This window comes from Bos indicus, chromosome 1 (genome assembly GCF_029378745.1).
Source record: "Bos indicus isolate NIAB-ARS_2022 breed Sahiwal x Tharparkar chromosome 1, NIAB-ARS_B.indTharparkar_mat_pri_1.0, whole genome shotgun sequence".
Classification (NCBI taxonomy): domain Eukaryota; kingdom Metazoa; phylum Chordata; class Mammalia; order Artiodactyla; family Bovidae; genus Bos; species Bos indicus.
In genome coordinates this window covers 17,064,082-17,083,435 of record NC_091760.1, presented here as the reverse complement: position 1 = coordinate 17,083,435, position 19,354 = coordinate 17,064,082, and positions in this window count along the sequence as shown.

Here is a 19,354-nt window from a genome sequence, read left to right as displayed (position 1 = left end):
AATTAAAATTGAGGATAACTATAAATTACCTTTTAATCATTTTATGAGTGGATGTATATATGTGTATCACATATTTAAAAATTCTTTAAAATAGTGTTGACTAAAGCAAAAATGATGTAAATATATTCTATTTGTTATACCATATGGAGAAGTAAAATATATGAATACAGAAGTACAAAGGACAAGCACAAATGGAATTACACTACTGTGAGGTTTGGGCATTGTTGTCAAATAGTATAATATTATTTGAAAATTCAATATGATTAATTAAATATTTGTACTGTAAGAGTCAAGAATTATGCTGTCCAATAGGATTTCCTGTGAAAATTAAATATTTTGCTACTCTGTGCTGTCCAGTCCTTTAACCACTAGCTACATGTGGTTATGATGTTTTATTAAGTACATTTTTTTAAATTTTATTTTTAAACTTTACAATATTGTATTGGTTTTGCCAAATATCAAAATGAATCCGCCACAGGTATACATGTGTTCCCCATCCTGATTTAAATGACCCCATGTGGATAGTGACCACTCTATTGGACAATCCAGCTCTAGAGCAGTCACTAAAATTAAAAAAAAAAAATGAAGAAATATAATCCAAAAATTAATAGAACAAGTAAAAAGGAATAATAAAGTATACTTACTTATACCAAGTGTATACCTGGTGTCTCAGCGGTAAAGAATCAGCCTGCCAATGTAGGAAATGTGACTTTGATCCCTGGGTCTGGAAGATTCCCTAGAGGAGGAAATGGCAACCCACACCAGTATTCTTGCCTAGGAAATCCCATGGACAGAGGAACCTGGTGGGCGATAGTTCATGGGATCACAAAGAGTCAGACGCGACTTAGTGAGTAAACAACAACAGCAACACTTGTACCAACATAGAGGAAAAATAAGGAAGAAAAAGAACAAAGTACTGCTATAATTAAACACAACTCAAACACATCAATTATTTGATCATTTAAATAAATAAATCAACTAAAATTCAAATGCTTTTAGATTAGAAAAGAAATCAGGACTCCAAGAGTGGGGGAAAAAGGCTTAGAAACACAAACTTTAAATATAAAGACATAAAGCAATTGCAAAGCAAATATCAGAAGAGAGCATAGCAAACACAAGAAAGCTGGTTTAACTGTATTTAATAAGAAAAAGTATTCTTCAAAAACTCACCAGTGATAAAGTATAACATTTCCTCATGATAAAAGTCCAATTCATCAGTAAGATAAAAATAAATTAGCATATACCTAATGGCAAAGATTCAAATACACGTATCAAAAAATTGCTATAATCCAGGGTTTAAAACTCTCTATTCTGAGTATTTGGTAAGTAGACAAATAATTAGTAAGAAGAAAGAAGTTCATTGACCTAATTGACCTTGCTGCTCCTGCTGCTAAGTCGCTTCAGTCGTGTCCGACTCTGTGCCACCCCATAGACGGCAGCCCACCAGGCTCCACCATCCCTGGGATCCTCCAGGCAAGAACACTGGAGTGGGTTGCCATTTCCTTCTCCAGAATTGACCTTGATAGAATACTATATCTCAAAGCTAAACTGTCATTTTTCTTTCAATAAACATTGACTACCATGGACAGAGGAGCCTAATGGGCTACAGTCCATGGGATCACAAAGAGTTGAACACTACTGAGCAACTAAACACATACACACATTCACCCATACTGTTGACATGCTGAGCCATATATTATCCCAGAAATTTTCAAAATATTGACCTTATTCAGTTTGTGTTTTGATTGCTATAGAATTAAATTAGAAGTCAGTAATTTAAAGATAAACAGAAAATCATCAGGTATTTGGCAATGTAGTAGTATATTTCTACATAAAATATTGGTCAAAAATTGACTATAAGAGACTGTCTCTTTGAGTCGTGTGTCTGTTCCAATACTTTCTATGAAGCCAGCCTTTTGGGTGGAGAGCACCATCTATGTGTTTTGGGGGCAGATGAAATTTCCCAGATCTATTCATGCCTTGCTGAATAACATCCCATTGTATTCCAGAATCATTCTCTTATTCACTCTGAAAATGACCTAAAAGATTTCCAAATTATTGGCTATTGGTGATATTGCCACAAGTAGAAAATAATTCCAATGTTTCTATAGCCTACTTCCTCCTGCCCTGAAGTATGACCCTGAAGACAGAGGAAGGAATGAGTCCCTTGAGCCTGATGTGTATTTAATTTACCCTCCCCTTCTCATGTTAGTTTTCCATATCCCTGTATCCTGTCTTCTCATCCCCTTCTCTTTCTTTGTTGAGATGATTTTCTTACTTTTCCCAAGAGTATGATTACAGAGCATTACAGAGGAAAATATGACCAAGAAAAATACTCAAAAATATCCCTGTGTGTATAGGCTGGTCAAATCATTGGTGATCAAGGTAAAAAGATAACTTCCCCATAAGAGTCTTGAAACATATATGCCTCAGATCAGTTCCTCATCATGACAGGTTAGACCAATATAGTTAAAATCACAAATGCTAAAAATGTGTAAGGCAGAGGTGTTCTGCACACTCTGTGACATGCTGCCTGCTTTTCACATTACTCTATGGATTACTCTATTTTGAGCTCTAGCTGCTTTGCTAGATGCCTTTTAAAAATCTGTTCTTATACTTCTCAGCTGTATTATGGTAATGGCGAAGGTTTCAAATCAGGAAACTAGTAGAAAAATCAGGGACAAATCTATGACATTTTCTACATGGAGAATGAAAATAGAAGTGCTGGTTTCCTGTGCAATGCAATTTAATACCCCTTCACCCAAAACACCGGAGAAGGCAATGGCACCCCATTCCAGTACTCTTGCCTGCAAAATCCCATGGATGGAGGAGCCTGGTAGGCTGCGGTCCATGGGGTCGTGAAGAGTCAAACACGACTGAGCGACTTCACTTTCACTTTTCACTTTCCTGAATTGGAGAAGGAAATGGCAGCCCACTCCAGTGTTCTTCCCTGGAGAGTCCCAGGGATGGGGGAGCCTGGTGGCTGCCGTCTATGGGGTCACACAGAGTCAGACATGACTGAAGTGACATAGCAGCAGCAGCAGCACCCAAAACACATACTTGTAACCTGAGTGTTAATTTTGACTACATACTGGATCTGTCTCTGTGATTTTAACCCTGTCTTGCAGCTTCTGTTATTATAAACAAACATGTTATAAACAAACATAATGGTCAGGGAACCTTGCCCTCCTCTGACCCTTAAACCTCTCTGACCCTTGCCCTCTCTCACCCTCCTCTTGACCCTTAAGCTAACGTGCCTTTGTTTAGTTCACAGAGAGATAACCTGAGCCTGCCTACCTGTGAATGACTGTGACATTCTTGAGTTACCAACAAAACCCTCTGCCTGAGACTTGCCATTCTAGGAGATATTTACAAGAAGTAAATGATCTTTTACTTTACTTCCTCACCTCCCCTCATCTCTGATCCATGAAAGATCTTGGCATCCAGGCCCCAACAAGATGGTTATTTTGAGATGTTAGTCTGCCATCTTCTCAGTCAGCCTGCTCTCTGAATAAACTCGTATTCCTTGTCTTAACACCTCATCTCCTGGATTTATTGGCCTATCATGTGGTAAGTAAAGTGAGCTTGGACTCAGTAACATATAGACACCCACACAACACATACAAATTAACACACTCCCTTTTGGCTAAAGAAAATCAGTGTTAATATCAATTCCACTTCAGTCAGATGTGGGCTACAAGAGTATTTTTGTGTGCCTTATACTTACTTAGTATGCTATTATTTTGAGTATGTGTGCTGCATAAGTAAACACCAAAAAATGCAGTTGTAAAAAACAACCATTTTCATGTTCTTAGAATTTTATGAGTCAGAATTTAGGTGGTTGCAACAGAGGACTCATCTCTGCTTCACAGTGACTGAGCTTTGGTGGTTAAAACAGTAAGAGATGGGTGTGATGGATAAAATGGGACCATGTGTCTAAGGTCTTAATTGTGGTTGTTGGCTGATCCTAGATGTCTTCTTCACTCACCTGTTTGACACCTGGGCTGTGGGATGGACTGGCTGGAGTAGCTGAGGTGAACTGAGGGCATTTCTCTCACCTCCCCTCTTTTTCCTCATTGCTTTCTCTCTTCAGTATGACAGTTTCCGGGTTGTTGGACTTTTTACAGAGTCTCTGGCTTCCCCTAGTGGAAATATTCCAAGAAATTTACATAGAAGTAGCAACACTTCCAATGAAATAGTTTTGGATGTATTAAAATACATTCCTAAATGTACTTCTCTAAACATTTAATTAATGAAGTAAACTATTAAGGCAAGCCCAAATTAAAGAGAAGTAAAATTAGACTCTACCTCTTAATGGGAGAAGCAGCAAGAACTTGTGACCACATTTATTTTTAACCATACAATGAGCAGTGTTAACTGTAGTCATCATGTTATATGTTTCACTTCCAGTACTCATTTTACTGGGGTGCAGATAACTTTTCAGCATAGTGTTTTCATTTACTGTGGATATGTTCCCAGAAGTGAAATTGCTGATCATATATGGTAGTTCTATTTTTAATATTTTGAGAGACTTCCATAGTGGTGTATCAATTCCTTCCAACAGCACACACAGTTTCATTTTCTCCATACTCTCTATAGTATATATATCTTTTGTTTATTATATGTTCAGTTCAGTTCAGTCACTCAGTCGTGTCCGACTCTTTGCAACCCCATGAATCGCAGCATGCCAGGCCTCTCTGTCCATCACCAACTCCTGGAGTTCACCCAGACTAAAGTCCATTGAGTCAGTGATGCCATCCAGCCATCCATCTTATCCTCTGGCATCCCCTTCTCCTCCTGGCCCTAATCCCTCCCAGCATCAGAGTCTTTTCCAATGAGTCAGCTCTTCGCATGAGGTGGCCAAAGTACTGGAGTTTCAGCTTCAGCATCATTCCCTCCAAAGAAATCCCAGGGCTGATCTCCTTCAGAATGGACTGGTTGGATCTGCTTGCAGTCCAAGGGACTCTCAAGAGTCTTCTCCAACACCGAAGTTCAGAGGCATCAATTCTTCGGCGCTCAGCCTTCTTCACAGTCCAACTCTCACATCCATACATGACCACAGGAAAAACCATAGCCTTGACTAGACGGACCTTTGTAGGCAAAGTAATGTCTCTGCTTTTGAATATGCTATCTAGGTTGGTCCTAACTTTCTTTCCAAGGAGTAAGCATCTTTTAATTTCATGGCTGCAGTCACCATCTGCAGTGATTTTGGAGCCCCCCAAAATAAACTCTGACACTGTTTCCCCATCTATTTCACATGCAGTGATGGGACCAGATGCCAAGATCTTAATTTTCTGAATGTTGAGCTTTAAGCCGACTTTTTCACTCTCTGCTTTCACTTTAACAAGAGGCTTTTGAGTTCCTTTTCACTTTCTGCCATAAGGGTGGTGTCATCTGCATATCTGAGGTTATTGGTATTTCTCCCAGCAATCTTGATTCCAGCTTGTGCTTCTTCCAGTCCAGCGTTTCTCATGATGTACTCTGCATATAAGTTAAATAAGCTGGGTGACAATATACAGCCTTGACATACTCCTTTTCCTATTTGGAACCAGGCTGTTGTTCCATGTTCACTTCTAACTGTTGCTTCCTGAACTGCATACAGATTTCTCAAGAGACAAATCAGGTGGTCTGGTATTCCTATCTCTTTCAGAATTTTCCACAGTTTATTGTAATCCACACAGTCAAAGGCTTTGGCATAGTCAATAAAGCAGAAATACATGTTTATCTGGAACTCTCTTGCTTTTTCCATGATCCAGCAGATGTTGGCAATTTGATCTCTGGTTCCTCTGCCTTTTCTAAAACCAGCTTGAACATCTGGAAGTTCATGGTTCACATATTGCTGAAGCCTGGCTTGGAGAATTTTGAGCTTTAGTTTACTAGCATGTGAGATGAGTGCAATTGTGTGGTAGTTTGAGTATTCTTTGGCATTGCCTTTCTTTGGGATTGGAATGAAAACTGACTTTTTCCAGTCCTGTGGCCACTGCTGAGTTTTCCAAATTTGCTGGCATATTGAGTGCAGAACTTTCACAGCATCATCTTTCAGGGTTTGAAATAGCTCAACTGGAATTCCATCACCTCCACTAGCTTTGTTCATAGTGATGCTTTCTAAGGCCCACTTGACTTCACATTCCAGGATGGCTGGCTCTAAGTCAGTGATCATACCATAGTGATTATCTGGGTCGTGAAGATCTTTTTTGCACAGTTCCTCTGTGTATTCTTGCCACCTCTTCTTAATATCTTCTGCTTCTGTTAAGTCCATACCATTTCTGTCCTTTATCGAACCCATCTTCACATGAAATGTTCCCTTGTTATCTCTAATTTTCTTGAAGAGATCTCTAGTCTTTCCCATTCTGTTGTTTTCCTCTATGTCTTTGCATTGATCGCTGAAGAAGGCTTTCTTATCTCTTCTTGCTATTCTTTGGAACTCTGCATTCAGACGCTTATATCTTTCCTTTTCTCCTTTGCTTTTCGCTTCTCTTCTTTTCACAGCTATTTGTAAGGCCTCCCCAGACAGCCGTTTTGCTTTTCTGCATTTCTTTTCCATGGGTATGATCTTGATCCCTCTCTCCTGTACAATGTCACGAACCTTATTCCATAGTTCATCAGGCTCTCTATAGGCATAAGGCAATATTTCACTGTAGTTTTGATTTGCATTTCCCTGATGATTAGTGATACAGAATGTCTTTTCATGTACCTATTGGCCTTTCATATGTCTTCTTTGGAAAAAAATTATATATTCAGTTGCTTTGCTGATTTTTTAAGTGGATGTTTTTTTTCTTTTTCTGGCCGTTGAATTGTATGAGTTCTTTATATTTTTGGATATTAACCTCTTATCAGATAAAGGGCTTGAAAATATTTTTTCCCATTCCATAGGATGTCTTTTTATTCTGTTGGATGTGTCTTTTGCTGTGCAGAGCTCTTTGTTTGTTTGTTTGTGTAGTCTACCTTATTTTTATTTTGTTGCTTGTACTTCATGTGTTCCATCCTTTTATGTGTCCACATTTAGTATATGAGAGGCTTGGTTCTGTATAAAGTGGGTTACAAACTTACAGTGTTGAAGAAAAGCATAATAAATCAATCACACAGTCATTACCATTTAATCCATGTGAATTATACTGAAATACTTCCACAGGTTGACTGCTTAGCCTTTTTCTATTTTCTGCTTCTATCATAGGTTTTGCATTATCATCTTATCCACATGACCTACAATCAAGGATTTTCTACCTTCCTCCCACACCTTAAAGATATAAAATTTTATCTCTGTTGTAAGTGTCAGTCAAAATCTAACCCATATTTTAACATAATTTTATACCTAGAATTCTATAGACACCATTTCTTTGGAAATATTCAGCATAAGCAGATGATTCTACTAAACTTACAAAAATGTTCTTATACTATATTCTTTTTATCTTAATAAAATGCTAGAGTCCCAGCAAGTCTCAATAAAGAAGACAAAATTTAGTGACCTGAAGGAAAATCAGTAAAACAGCATAAAGAAAAGAGTGAAACAAATAATATAGCAATGTTGGATGTTATTGTCTGCCATTACATGTTAATTTAGCTAAACAAATATTAGTTCACAAAAGAGGTATTTTGATATCAACTAATTTAACACATTTTTGCGCATTTCTTAGTAGTTTTCATTTTAGAAATACATGAAAGCAAAATTTTCATATCATGATACATGTATCATATGTAGGAGCAATATTTTAACAGATTTCAAAAAGCAAGCTCTTTCAGAAACTATCATGAGATTATAGAGTCCATATAATTTCTTAGTTTAGTTTCTTATACATCTAGAGTTATATAATTTCTTAGTTTAAACTCTTCCAGGTGGAGTATTAATATCCAACTGATGGAAGGAGAAAAAAAATGGAGCAAAGGAAGTACACTGTATTCCCAACTCATTTTGATAATAGTTTTTGTTCAGAATTATTATAAGGAAAGCACTCCAGAGATTTGTTAAACTATTCTGGCATAACATTTTGAATAATGTAAGAATTGCAAAACAAATTATGACTTTCTAATTGAGAAAATATTAATAGAATTAGAGACTTTAAACTCTAGACTTATAGGGGAAAAGGAGAAAAATAAATATTATTTTAATAGTATCCAACCTCAAAGTCTTGTCTCACTTTATAAAGTTCAAAAGGGATAAATATAACCTAACCCTAAAATCATGTGTGTTCATCACTTTGCCAATTAATAAGTCAAAGTCACAGAATTGAATTTTTGTGTTGTGTGCTTAGTTGTGTCTGACTCTTGTGACCGCATAGACTGTAGCCTACCAGTCTCCTGTGTCCATGGGATTTTCCAGGCAATAATACTGGAGTGGATGGCTATTTTTTTCTCCAGGGGTCTTTCCGACCCAGGAATGAAGCCCCAGTCTCCCGCATTGCAGACAGACTCTACTGATCAAGCTACATGTGTTATATAAGTGTTCTGGTAGCATTTTTTTTTTTAAGTCATTCAGTGTTGTGCCCTTGGCTCATTTATTAAACTCAGAAAATGACATGTTCACCATGTGAGAGTGAAAAAGTTGGAGAATATATGGAAAACAATAATTTGTTAAATCACCCTTCTCCCTAGTAGAGCAAAATGCATTTGATTCATAGACATGAAAAAGAATATAGACATAGATATGCTTGAACACACAACACACTTATATATTTGTCTCACTTTGCCTGGAGAATTCCATAGACAGAAAAGCCTGGTGGGCTACAGTCCATGGGGTCGCAGAGTTGAACACAACTGGGCGACTAACACTTTCATTTAAATAACTTGAAAAAACAGTTATATGTCTCACCATTAATAGTCAATTAGAGAAACTCTATAATGATATGTACATTCTTGTTTGCATTTTTAACTGTGAAATAAACGTCAAAAATATTTTTCAGCATAATAAAACTCTTCCATTTCCTTAACAGATTTCAGCTATTAGAAACAGATGGTGTTTTGGTGGTAAACATAATTAATTTCATTTTGTAGAATTTACTTAATTAGAATCGGCCTCCATATCTCACATGCATTGGATTTCATTGTTATGCATATTGTTTATAATTCTGCAAGCTGTCATAAATGCATACTGATTATTTTTAATTCTTAAAAATACCATTTATAAACAGAAGATAATCTATTCATTTCCCTGAATAAGTTGAAAATGAAATACATTATTTTAAAATTGAGTTTTATAGAATGCTATAAGCAGATAGATTACCTTGTTTCAAAAATGCATAGAGATGTCAGAGTGTCCACAAATTTGAAAATATATCACCATTTCATATCTCTTCAATTATGTTAATGTTTTTGTTTTTCATTTCTAAAGTATTAGCTGAAATATTTTATACTTCTAAGGTTTACAAAAATACTAATCATGACAAAACACATGATTATTAGACCATGAAATCAGTCTCAATTTATTCAGTTTTATAACCAGAATATTCCCAATGTAGATTATATGTAAGAACAAATTAATCTGATATAAAAAAAAACTGCCTGTTTCCTATATATTGGTTATACATAATGCTTCACAATGAAATGGTTAGTATTTCAAACATTGTTTGTGTATATGTGAGTTTATCTCCTTCTGATCACCTTCAGTTTTCTAATATTATAATGATGAATTAAATGTAATAATAGGCTTATTAATGATTGAACTGAACTGAATTCAAATTGTTTATATTTTTTAAATATATTTTTACCATTTGATTTTTTGTTTATATTCCAAAGAGCAAAACATTGTCCTGGCTGTTAGTCTATTTGAGCATAGCGTTCTTTCACTCTGTAAAGTACAATTAATAATTTATCTTTTGTAACTCACTATAGTAATGGTTTCTAATAAGTATCAAATGCTATGGTTAAAAGCTATGAATTTTATAATCTAACTAGAATTGGAAAGTTTAAGGAATATTTTGAATGTGTTTAAAAGAATTTAAGCTTCAGTTCAGTTCAGTTCAGTTCAGTCGCTCAGTCGTGTTGGACTCTTTGCGACCCCATGAATCACAGCACGCCAGGCCTCCCTGTCCATCACCAACTCCCGGAGTTCACTCAGACTCACGTCCATCGAGTAAGTGATGCCATCCAGCCATCTCATCCTCTGTCGTCCCCTTCTCCTCCTGCCCCCAATCCCTCCCAGCATCAGAGGCTTTTCCAATGAGTCAACTCTTCGCATGAGGTGGCCAAAGTACTGGAGTTTCAGTTTTAGCATCAATCCTTCAATTATTGTTTTGTATATACTTATTTTTAAATTTTTAATTGAAGTATAGTTGATTTACAATGGCATGTTAGTTTCAGGTATACAGCAGTAATTAAGTTATACCTACATCTGTGTCTACTTTTTCATATTTTTCCTTTATAAGTTATTACAAAATATTTAGTATAGTTTCCTGTGCTATAGAGTAAATCTTTGTTCACTATTTTTTTTATATATAGTAGTGTGTGTCAGAGAAGGCAATGGCACCCCACTCCAGTACTCTTGCCTGGAAAATCCAATGGACGGAGGACCGTGGTGGGCTGCAGTCCATGAGGTTGCTGAGTCTGACACGACTGAGCGACTTCACTTTCACTTTTCACTTTAATGCATTGGAGAAGGAAATGGCAACCCACTCCAGTGTTCTTTCCTGGAGAATCCCAGGGACCGGGGAGCCTGGTGTGCTGCCCTCTATGGGGTCGCACAGAGTCGGACACGACTGAAGTGACTTAGCAGCAGCAGCAGCAGTTTGTGTATGTGAACCCCAAACTACTAATGTATCTCTCCCGCACCCTCACTATCCCCTTTGGCCTCTGCTATGTCAGAGAGCCTTTTTCTGTTGTATATGTACATTCTTTTGCATCATTTTTAGATGCTACATATAAATACGATATATGATATCTGTTTTTCTCTGTTTGGTTTATTGCAGTTAGTATTATAATTTAGGTCCATCCATGTTGCTGAAAATGGAATTATTTCATTTACTTTTATAGCTGGGTAATATTCCTTTGTATACATATACCACACCTTCCCTATTCATCCATCTTTTGATGGACATTTAGGTTGCTTTCAGGTCTTGGCTATTGTAAATAGTACTTCAATGAGCATTGGGGTGCTTTTATCTTTTGAAATTATGGTTTTCTCCAGATATATGCTCAGCAATGGAATTGGGAAGATCATACTGTAGCTCGATTTTTTAGCTTTTTAAAGGCATCTAAACTGTGGTCCATAATGGTTGTGATTCCCACCAAAAATTATTTAGATTCTGACCAACAGTATAGTGGGGTTCCTTTTATCTCTCACACTCTCCAGCATTTATTATTTGTAGACTTTTTGATGATGGCCATTCTGACTAGTATGAGGTTATAATTCATTGTAGCTTTGATTTACATTATTCTAATTAGTGATGTTGAGTGTTTTCCCATCTGCCTCTTGGGCATTTGCATCTCTTCTTTGGAGAAATGTCTATTTAGATATTTAGATCTACCTTTTACTTTTTTTAAAATTTTTTGTGCTGTCTTTGTCTGATTTTGGTATCACGGTGATGATGGCCTCATAGAATCAGTTTGGAAGTGTTCCTTCCTCTGCAATTTTTTGAAAGAGTTTTAGAAGGATAGGCATTAGCTCTTCTCTAAATGTTTGATAGATTTCTCCCGTGAAGCCATCTGGTCCTCTGTTTTTGTTTTTTGAGATTTTTTTTTTTTTTTATCACAGCTCAATTTCAGTGCTTGTAATTGGGTTGTTCTTAATTTCTATTTCTTCCTGGTTCAGTCTTGGAAGATTGAACTTTTTAAGAATCTGTCCATTTCTTCCAGATTATCCATTTTATTGCCATATAGTTGTTCATAACAGTCTCTTATAATCCTTTGTATTTCTGCATTGTCTGTTGTAACCTCTCCTTTATCATTTCTAATTTTGTTGATTTGAATCTTCTTTTTTTCTTGATGAGTCTGGCTAAAGGTTTGTAAATTTTGTTTTTCTTCTCAAAGAACTAGCTTTTAGTTTTATTAATCATTACTATTGTTTCTTTCATTTATTTTTCACTTATTTCTGCTCAGATCTTTATGATTTCTTTCCTCCTACTAATTGTTGTTGTTTTTCTAGTTGTTTTAGGTGTAAACTTTGGTTGTCTGTTCGGTGTTTTTCTTATTTCTTGAGGTAAGATTGTATTGCTATAAACTCCCCTCTTAGTACTGTTTTTGGTGCACTCCATAGGTTTTGGGTTGTCAAGTTTTCACTGTCACTTGTTTCTAGAATTTTTTTGATTTCCCTTTTGATTCTGTCTGTAACCTGTTGGTTATTTAGAAATGTGTTGTTTAATCCCCATGTGTCTATGTTTCTTACACTTATTTTTCTCATAGTTGATATATAGTCTCAGGGTTTTGGCCAGAGAAGATGCTTCATTCACAATTTCAATTTTCTTAAATTTACTAAGGTTTGATTTATGACCCAATATGTGGTCTATCAATGCAAAGACATAGAGGAAAACAACAGAATGGGAAAGACTAGAGATCTCTTCAAGAAAATTAGAGATACCAAGGGAACATTTCATGTGAAGATGGGCTCGATAAAGGACAGAAATGGTATGCAGAAGCAGAAGATATTAAGAAGAGGTGGCAAGAATACACAGAAGAACTGTACAAAATAGAACTTCATGACCCAGATAATCACGATGGTGTGATCACTCACCTAGAGCCAGACATCCTGGAATGTGAAGTCAAGTGGGCCTTAGGAAGCATAACTACGAACAAAGCTAGTGGAGGTGATGGAATTCCAGTTGAGCTATTCCAAATCCTGAAAGATGATGCTGCACTCAATATGTCAGCTAATTTGGAAAACTCAGCAGTGTCCACAGGACTGGAAAAGGTCCATTTTCATTCCAATCCCAAAGAAAGGCAATGCCAAAGAATGCTCAAACTACTGCACAATTGCACTCGTCTCACATGCTAGCAAAGTAATGCTCAAAATTCTCCAAGCCAGGCTTAAGCAGATATGAACCATGAAATTCCAGATGTTCAAGCTGGTTTTAGAAAAGGCAGAGGAACCAGAGATCAAATTGCCAACATCTACTGGATCATCGGAAAAGCAACAGAGTTCCAGAAAAACATCTATTTCTACTTTATTGACTATGCCAAAGCCTTTGACCGTGTGGATCACAATATACTGTGGAAAATTCTGAAAGAGATGGGAATACCAAACCACTTGACCTGTCTCTTGAGAAACCTATATGCAGGTCAGGAAGCAACAGTTAAAACTGGACATGGAACAACAGACTGGTTTCCAAATAGGAAAAGGAGTATGTCAAGGCTGTATATTGTCACCCTGTTTATTTAACTTATATGCAGAGAACATCATGAGAAACACTGGGTTGGAAGAAACACAAGCTGGAATCAAGATTGCTGGGAGAAATATCAATAATCTCAGATATGCAGATGACACCACCCTTATGGCAGAAAGTGAAGAAGAATTAAAAAGTCTCTTGATGAAAGTGAAAGAAGAGAGTGAAAATTTTGGCTTAAAGCTCAGCATTCAGAAAACTAAGATCATGGCATCCGGTCCCATCACTTCATGGGAAATAGATGGGGAAACAGTGGAAACAGTGTCGGAATTTATTTTTTTGGGCTCCAAAATCACTGCAGATGGTGACTACAGCCATAAAATTAAAAGACATTTACTCCTTGGAAGGAATGATATAACCAACCTAGATAGCATATTAAAAAGCAGATACATTACTTTGCCAACAAAGGTCTGTCTAATCAGGGCTATGGTTTTTCCAGTAATCATGTATGGATGTGAGAGTTGGACTGTGAAGAAAGCTAAGTGTCGAAGAATTGATGCTTTTGAACTGTGGTGTTGGAGAATACTAAGTCTCTTGGACTGCAAGGACATCCTACCATTCCATCCTAAAGGAGACCAGTCCTGGGTGTTCTTTGGAAGGACTGATGCTGAGGCTGAAACTCCAATACTTTGGCCACCTCATGCAAAGACTTGACTCGTTGGAAAAGATCCTGATGCTGGGAGGGATTGGGGCCAGGAGGAGAAGGGAATGACAAAGGATGAGATGGCTGGATGGCATCAATGACTCAATGCACATGAGTTTAGGTGGAGTCCGGGAATTGGTGATGGACAGGGAGGCCTGGCGTGCTGCGATTCATGGGGTCGCAAAGAGTCAGACATGACTGAGCATCTGAACTGAACTGAACTGAACTGAACTGATTGTGTTGTATCATGGAGAATGTTCCATGTACACTTTAGAAGAGGGTATACTCTTCTGCTTTTGGATGGAATATCCTGAAGATATCAATGAGATCCATTTCATCTAATGTATCATTTAAGACTTGTGTTTCCTTATTAATTTCCTGTCTTGCTTGCTGATCTGTCCATTGCTGTGAGTTGGGTATTAAAGTCTCCTATTGTTATTGTGTTATTATTAACTTCTCCTTTTATGTCTGTTAGTGTTTGTCTTATGTATCGAGGTGCTCCTTTGTTGGGTGCATATTTACAATTGTTATGTCTTCCTCTTAGATTGATCTCTTCCTCTTTAATTGATTCCTCTTGATCATTATGTAGTGTCCTTCCTTATCTCTTGTAATCTCCTTTATTTTAAGGTCAATTTTGTCTGATATGAGGATTACTACCCCAGCTTTCATTTGCTTCCCATTTGCATAGAATATATTTTTCCAACCTCTCACTTTCAGTCTATATGAGCCTTTAGGTCTGAAGTGGGTTTCTTTTTTTTTTTTTTTTTTAATATAAATGTATTTGTTTTAATTGGAGGCTAATGACTTTACAATATTGTATTGGTTTTGCCATAATTCAGCATGAATCTGCCATGGGTATACACATGTTCCCCATTGTGAACCCCCCCTCCCACCTCCTTCCCTCTACCATCCCTCTGGGTCAACCAGTGCACCAGCCCAGAGCATCCTGTATTGTAATAAGAATTAAAAAATTAATTCTTCAAAACTCAGCTTTCTTTATATCCAACTCTCACATCCGTATATAACTTTTAGGTAGGTTTATTCTGAGATAGTTTATTCTTAAGCTTAATATTTTTTAGAAATGATTCTTAAAAATTTATAAGGATTATATTTACATAATATTTCCACTTATCTTACTTATTGTGAAAAACGTAAGGGGTTACCCTGGTGGCTCAGAGAGTAAATAATCTGCCTGCAATGCAGGAGACCCGAGTTCAGTCCCTGAGTCAGAAAGATGCCCTGGAAAAGGAAATGGCAACCCACTCCAGTATTCTTGCCTGGGAAATTCCATGGACAGAGAAGCCTGGTGGGCTACAGTCCTTGGAATCACAAAGAGTTGGATACGACTGAGTGACTAACACTGAACCCTGACTGTCAAAAAACTCAAAGCTCTGCTATTATCACAAATAATGACCACATATTGCAAATAATGACTCAAAGGTAAGATGCAATTTGTTCTGAAGAATTCTCTTAATAGTAATACATTATAATCAATATAATACAATATAATACAAATATAATACATTATAATCAATAGTTGAACTATTTCAAATCCTGAGATGATGTTATTGTAGCGTTGCACTCAATACATCTCCACAGTTGGAAAGCTCAGCAGTAGCCACATGACAAGAAAAGGTCAGTTTTCATTCCAATCTCAAAGAAGGGCAAAACCAAAGAATGTTCAAACCACTGCACTATCACACTCATTTCACATGCTAGCAAGGTGATGTTCAAAATCCTTCAAGCTAGGTTTCAAACAATATATGAACAAAGAACTTCCAGATGTACAAACTAGATTTAGAAAAGACAAAGGAACCAGAGATCAAATTTCCAACATCCATTGGATCATAGGAAAAGCAAGACAATTCCAGAAAAACATCTACTTCTGCTTCACTGACGACACTAAACCCTTTGACTGTGTGGATCACAACAAGCTACTGGAAATTCTTAAAGACATGGGAATAACAGAGAACCTTACCTGCCTCTTTTTTTTTTTTTTTTTTAGTTTAATTTAATTTTATTTTTAAACTTTACAATATTGTATTAGTTTTGCCAAACATTGAAATGAATCCGCCACAGGTATACCCGTGCTCCCCATCCTGAACCCTCCTCCCTCCTCCCTCCCCTTACCATCCCTCTGGGTCGTCCCAGTGCACCAGCCCCAAGCATCCAGTATTGTGCATCGAACCTGGACTGGCAACTCGTTTCCTACATGATATTATACATGTTTCAATGCCATTCTCCCAAATCTTCCCACCCTCTCCCTCTCCCTCAGAGTCCATAAGACTGTTCTATACATCAGTGTCTCTTTTGCTGCCTCGTACACAGGGTTATTGTTACCATCTTTCTAAATTCCATATATATGCGTTAGTATACTGTATTGGTGTTTTTCTTTCTGGCTTACTTCATTCTGTATAATAGGCTCCAGTTTCATCCACCTCATTAGAACTGATTCAAATGTATTCTTTTTAATGGCTGAGTAATACTCCATTGTGTATATGTACCACCGCTTTCTTATCCATTCATCTGCTGATGGACATCTAGGTTGCTTCCATGTCCTGGCTATTATAAACAGTGCTGCAATGAACATTGGGGTACATGTGTCTCTTTCCCTTCTGGTTTCCTCAGTGTGTATGCCCAGCAGTGGGATTGCTGGATCATAAGGCAGTTCTATTTCCAGTTTTGTAAGGAATCTCCACACTGTTCTCCATAGTGGCTGTACTAGTTTGCATTCCCACCAACAGTGTAAGAGGGTTCCCTTTTCTCCACACCCTCTCCAGCATTTATTGCTTGTAGACTTTTGGATCGCAGCCATTCTGACTGGCATGAAATGGTACCTCATAGTGGTTTTGATTTGCATTTCTCTGATAATGAGTGATGTTGAGCATCTTTTCATGTGTTTGTTAGCCATCTGTATGTCTTCTTTGGAGAAATGTCTATTTAGTTCTTTGGCCCATTTTTTGATTAGGTCATTTATTTTTCTAGAGTTGAGCTGTAGGAGTTGCTTGTATATTTTTGAGATTAGTTGTTTGTCGGTTGCTTCATTTGCTATTATTTTCTCCCATTCTGAAGGCTGTCTTTTCACCTTGCTAATAGTTTTCTTTGATGTGCAGAAGCTTTTAAGTTTAATTGGGTCCCATTTGTTTATTTTTGCTTTTATTTCCAATATTCTGGGAGGTGGGTCATAGAGGATCCTGCTGTGATGTATGTCAGAGAGTGTTTTGCCTATGTTCTCCTCTAAGAGTTTTATAGTTTCTGGTCTTATATTTAGATCTTTAATCCATTTTGAGTTTATTTTTGTGTATGGTGTTAGAAAGTGTTCTAGTTTCATTCTTTTACAAGTGGTTGACTAGATTTCCCAGCACCACTTGTTAAAGAGATTGTCTTTAATCCATTGTATATTCTTGCCTCCTTTGTCAAAGATAAGGTGTCCATATATGTGTGGATTTATCTCTGGGCTTTCTATTTTGTTCCACTGATCTATATTTCTGTCTTTGTGCCAGTACCATACTCTCTTGATAACTGTGGCTTTGTAGTACAGTCTGAAGTCAGGCAGGTTGATTCCTCCAGTTCCATTCTTCTTTCTCAAGATCGCTTTGGCTATTCGAGGTTTTTTGTATTTCCATACAAATTGTGAAATTATTTCTTCTAGCTCTGTGAAGAATACCATTGCCTCTTGAAAAACCTTTATGCAGGTCAAGAAGCAACAGTTAGAACCAGACGTGGAACAATGGATTGGTTCCAAATTGGGAAAGGAGTACATCAAGTCCATATATTGTCACCCTGCATGTTTAACTATATGCAGAGTACATCATGAGAAATGCCAGACTGGATGAGGCATAGGCTGAAATGAATATTTCTGGGAGAAATAGCAATAACCTCAGATATGTAGATAACACCATTCTTATGGCAGAAAGTGAAGAGTAACTAAAGGGCCTCTTGATGAAGGAGAAAGAGGAGAGCAAAAAAGCTGGATTAAAACTCAACATTCAAAAGCAAAGATCATAGCATCTGGTCCCATCACTTCAGGGCAAATAGACAGGGAAACAATGGAAACAGTGACAAACTTTATTTTCTTGGGCTCCAAAATCTCCTTCACTGAAGATGGTGACTGCAGCCATGAAATTCAAAGATGCTTGCTCCTTGGAAGAAAATCTATGAAAAACCTAAGCAACATATTAAAAAGCAGAGATATCACTTTGCCAACAAAGGTTGATAGAGTCAAAGATATTATTCTTCCAATAGTCATGTATGGATGTGAGAGCTGGACAATAAAGAAGGCAGAGTGCCAAAGAATTGATGCTTTCAAACTGTGGTGTTGGAGAAGACTCTTACAAGTCCCTTGGACTGCAAGATATTGAACCAGTCTATCCTAAAGGAAATCAATCCCGAATATTCATTGAAAGGACTGATACTAAAGCAAAACTCCAATACTTAGCTATCTGATGCAAAAAATGGACTCATTGGCAAAGACTCTGATGCTGGGAAAGATAGAAGGCAGGAGGAGAAGGGGACGACAGGATGAGATGGTTGGATGACATCAATGACTCAATAGACATGAGTTTGAATAAACTCCTGGAGTTGGTAATTGACAGGGAGGCCTGGCATGCTGCAGTCCATGGGGGTGCAAAAAGCTGGACATGACTGAGTGACTGAAATGACTGACTGACTGAAAGGAAGAATTTGTGTAATATTGAAACCCAAAGTGTAGGCTCATATATCAGTGAAAAAGAGATGTATATGAAAAGTTCAATAATATTTTTAAGAACATCTTTTTGTAAGAAAATGTATTTTGTATAAAATACCTTTACATAGATAAATGCTTATGTTTTAATGGATTACCATTTGTAACCTTGCTCATTTAATTTTCTATATGACTACATATTCAAAGGAACGGAAAAATTTTAAAACTAACGCATTTTTTTAGCAAGATAGTATTAACTGCATTTGGATTGAATATGTCTTTCTTAATCTTTAATACATTTAGTATAAAAAGTATTAACACACTGGCCCAGGAGAGAATTAACAAATTTATGTAGCCATTTACACATTTTTCTTTTCTAAAATATAGCTGTGAATCTGAGTGAGAGATAAGAAGGGAGAGTAAAAGAATGAAACTGAATAAGGAAAGAAGGAAAACAACCAACTATTAGAACTTTGAATATATATCAGTCAACTAACTAAAAAAGAAATTCCTTGTCCTTTCAAATATGGCCTAATCTAAATTACTGTTTCTATAGGCATCAAAGAAAATAAAGAGTTCTATGCATTTGTGTTAGGTGTGTATGTACATGTGTGTGTGAACAAACAAAAAAAGATCCTCTGAGTTTAGGTCATCACAAACCTATGATTTTGCACTTGTGAAAACATTTTCAGATTCTTACTGATTCTGTCACTGAAAAGG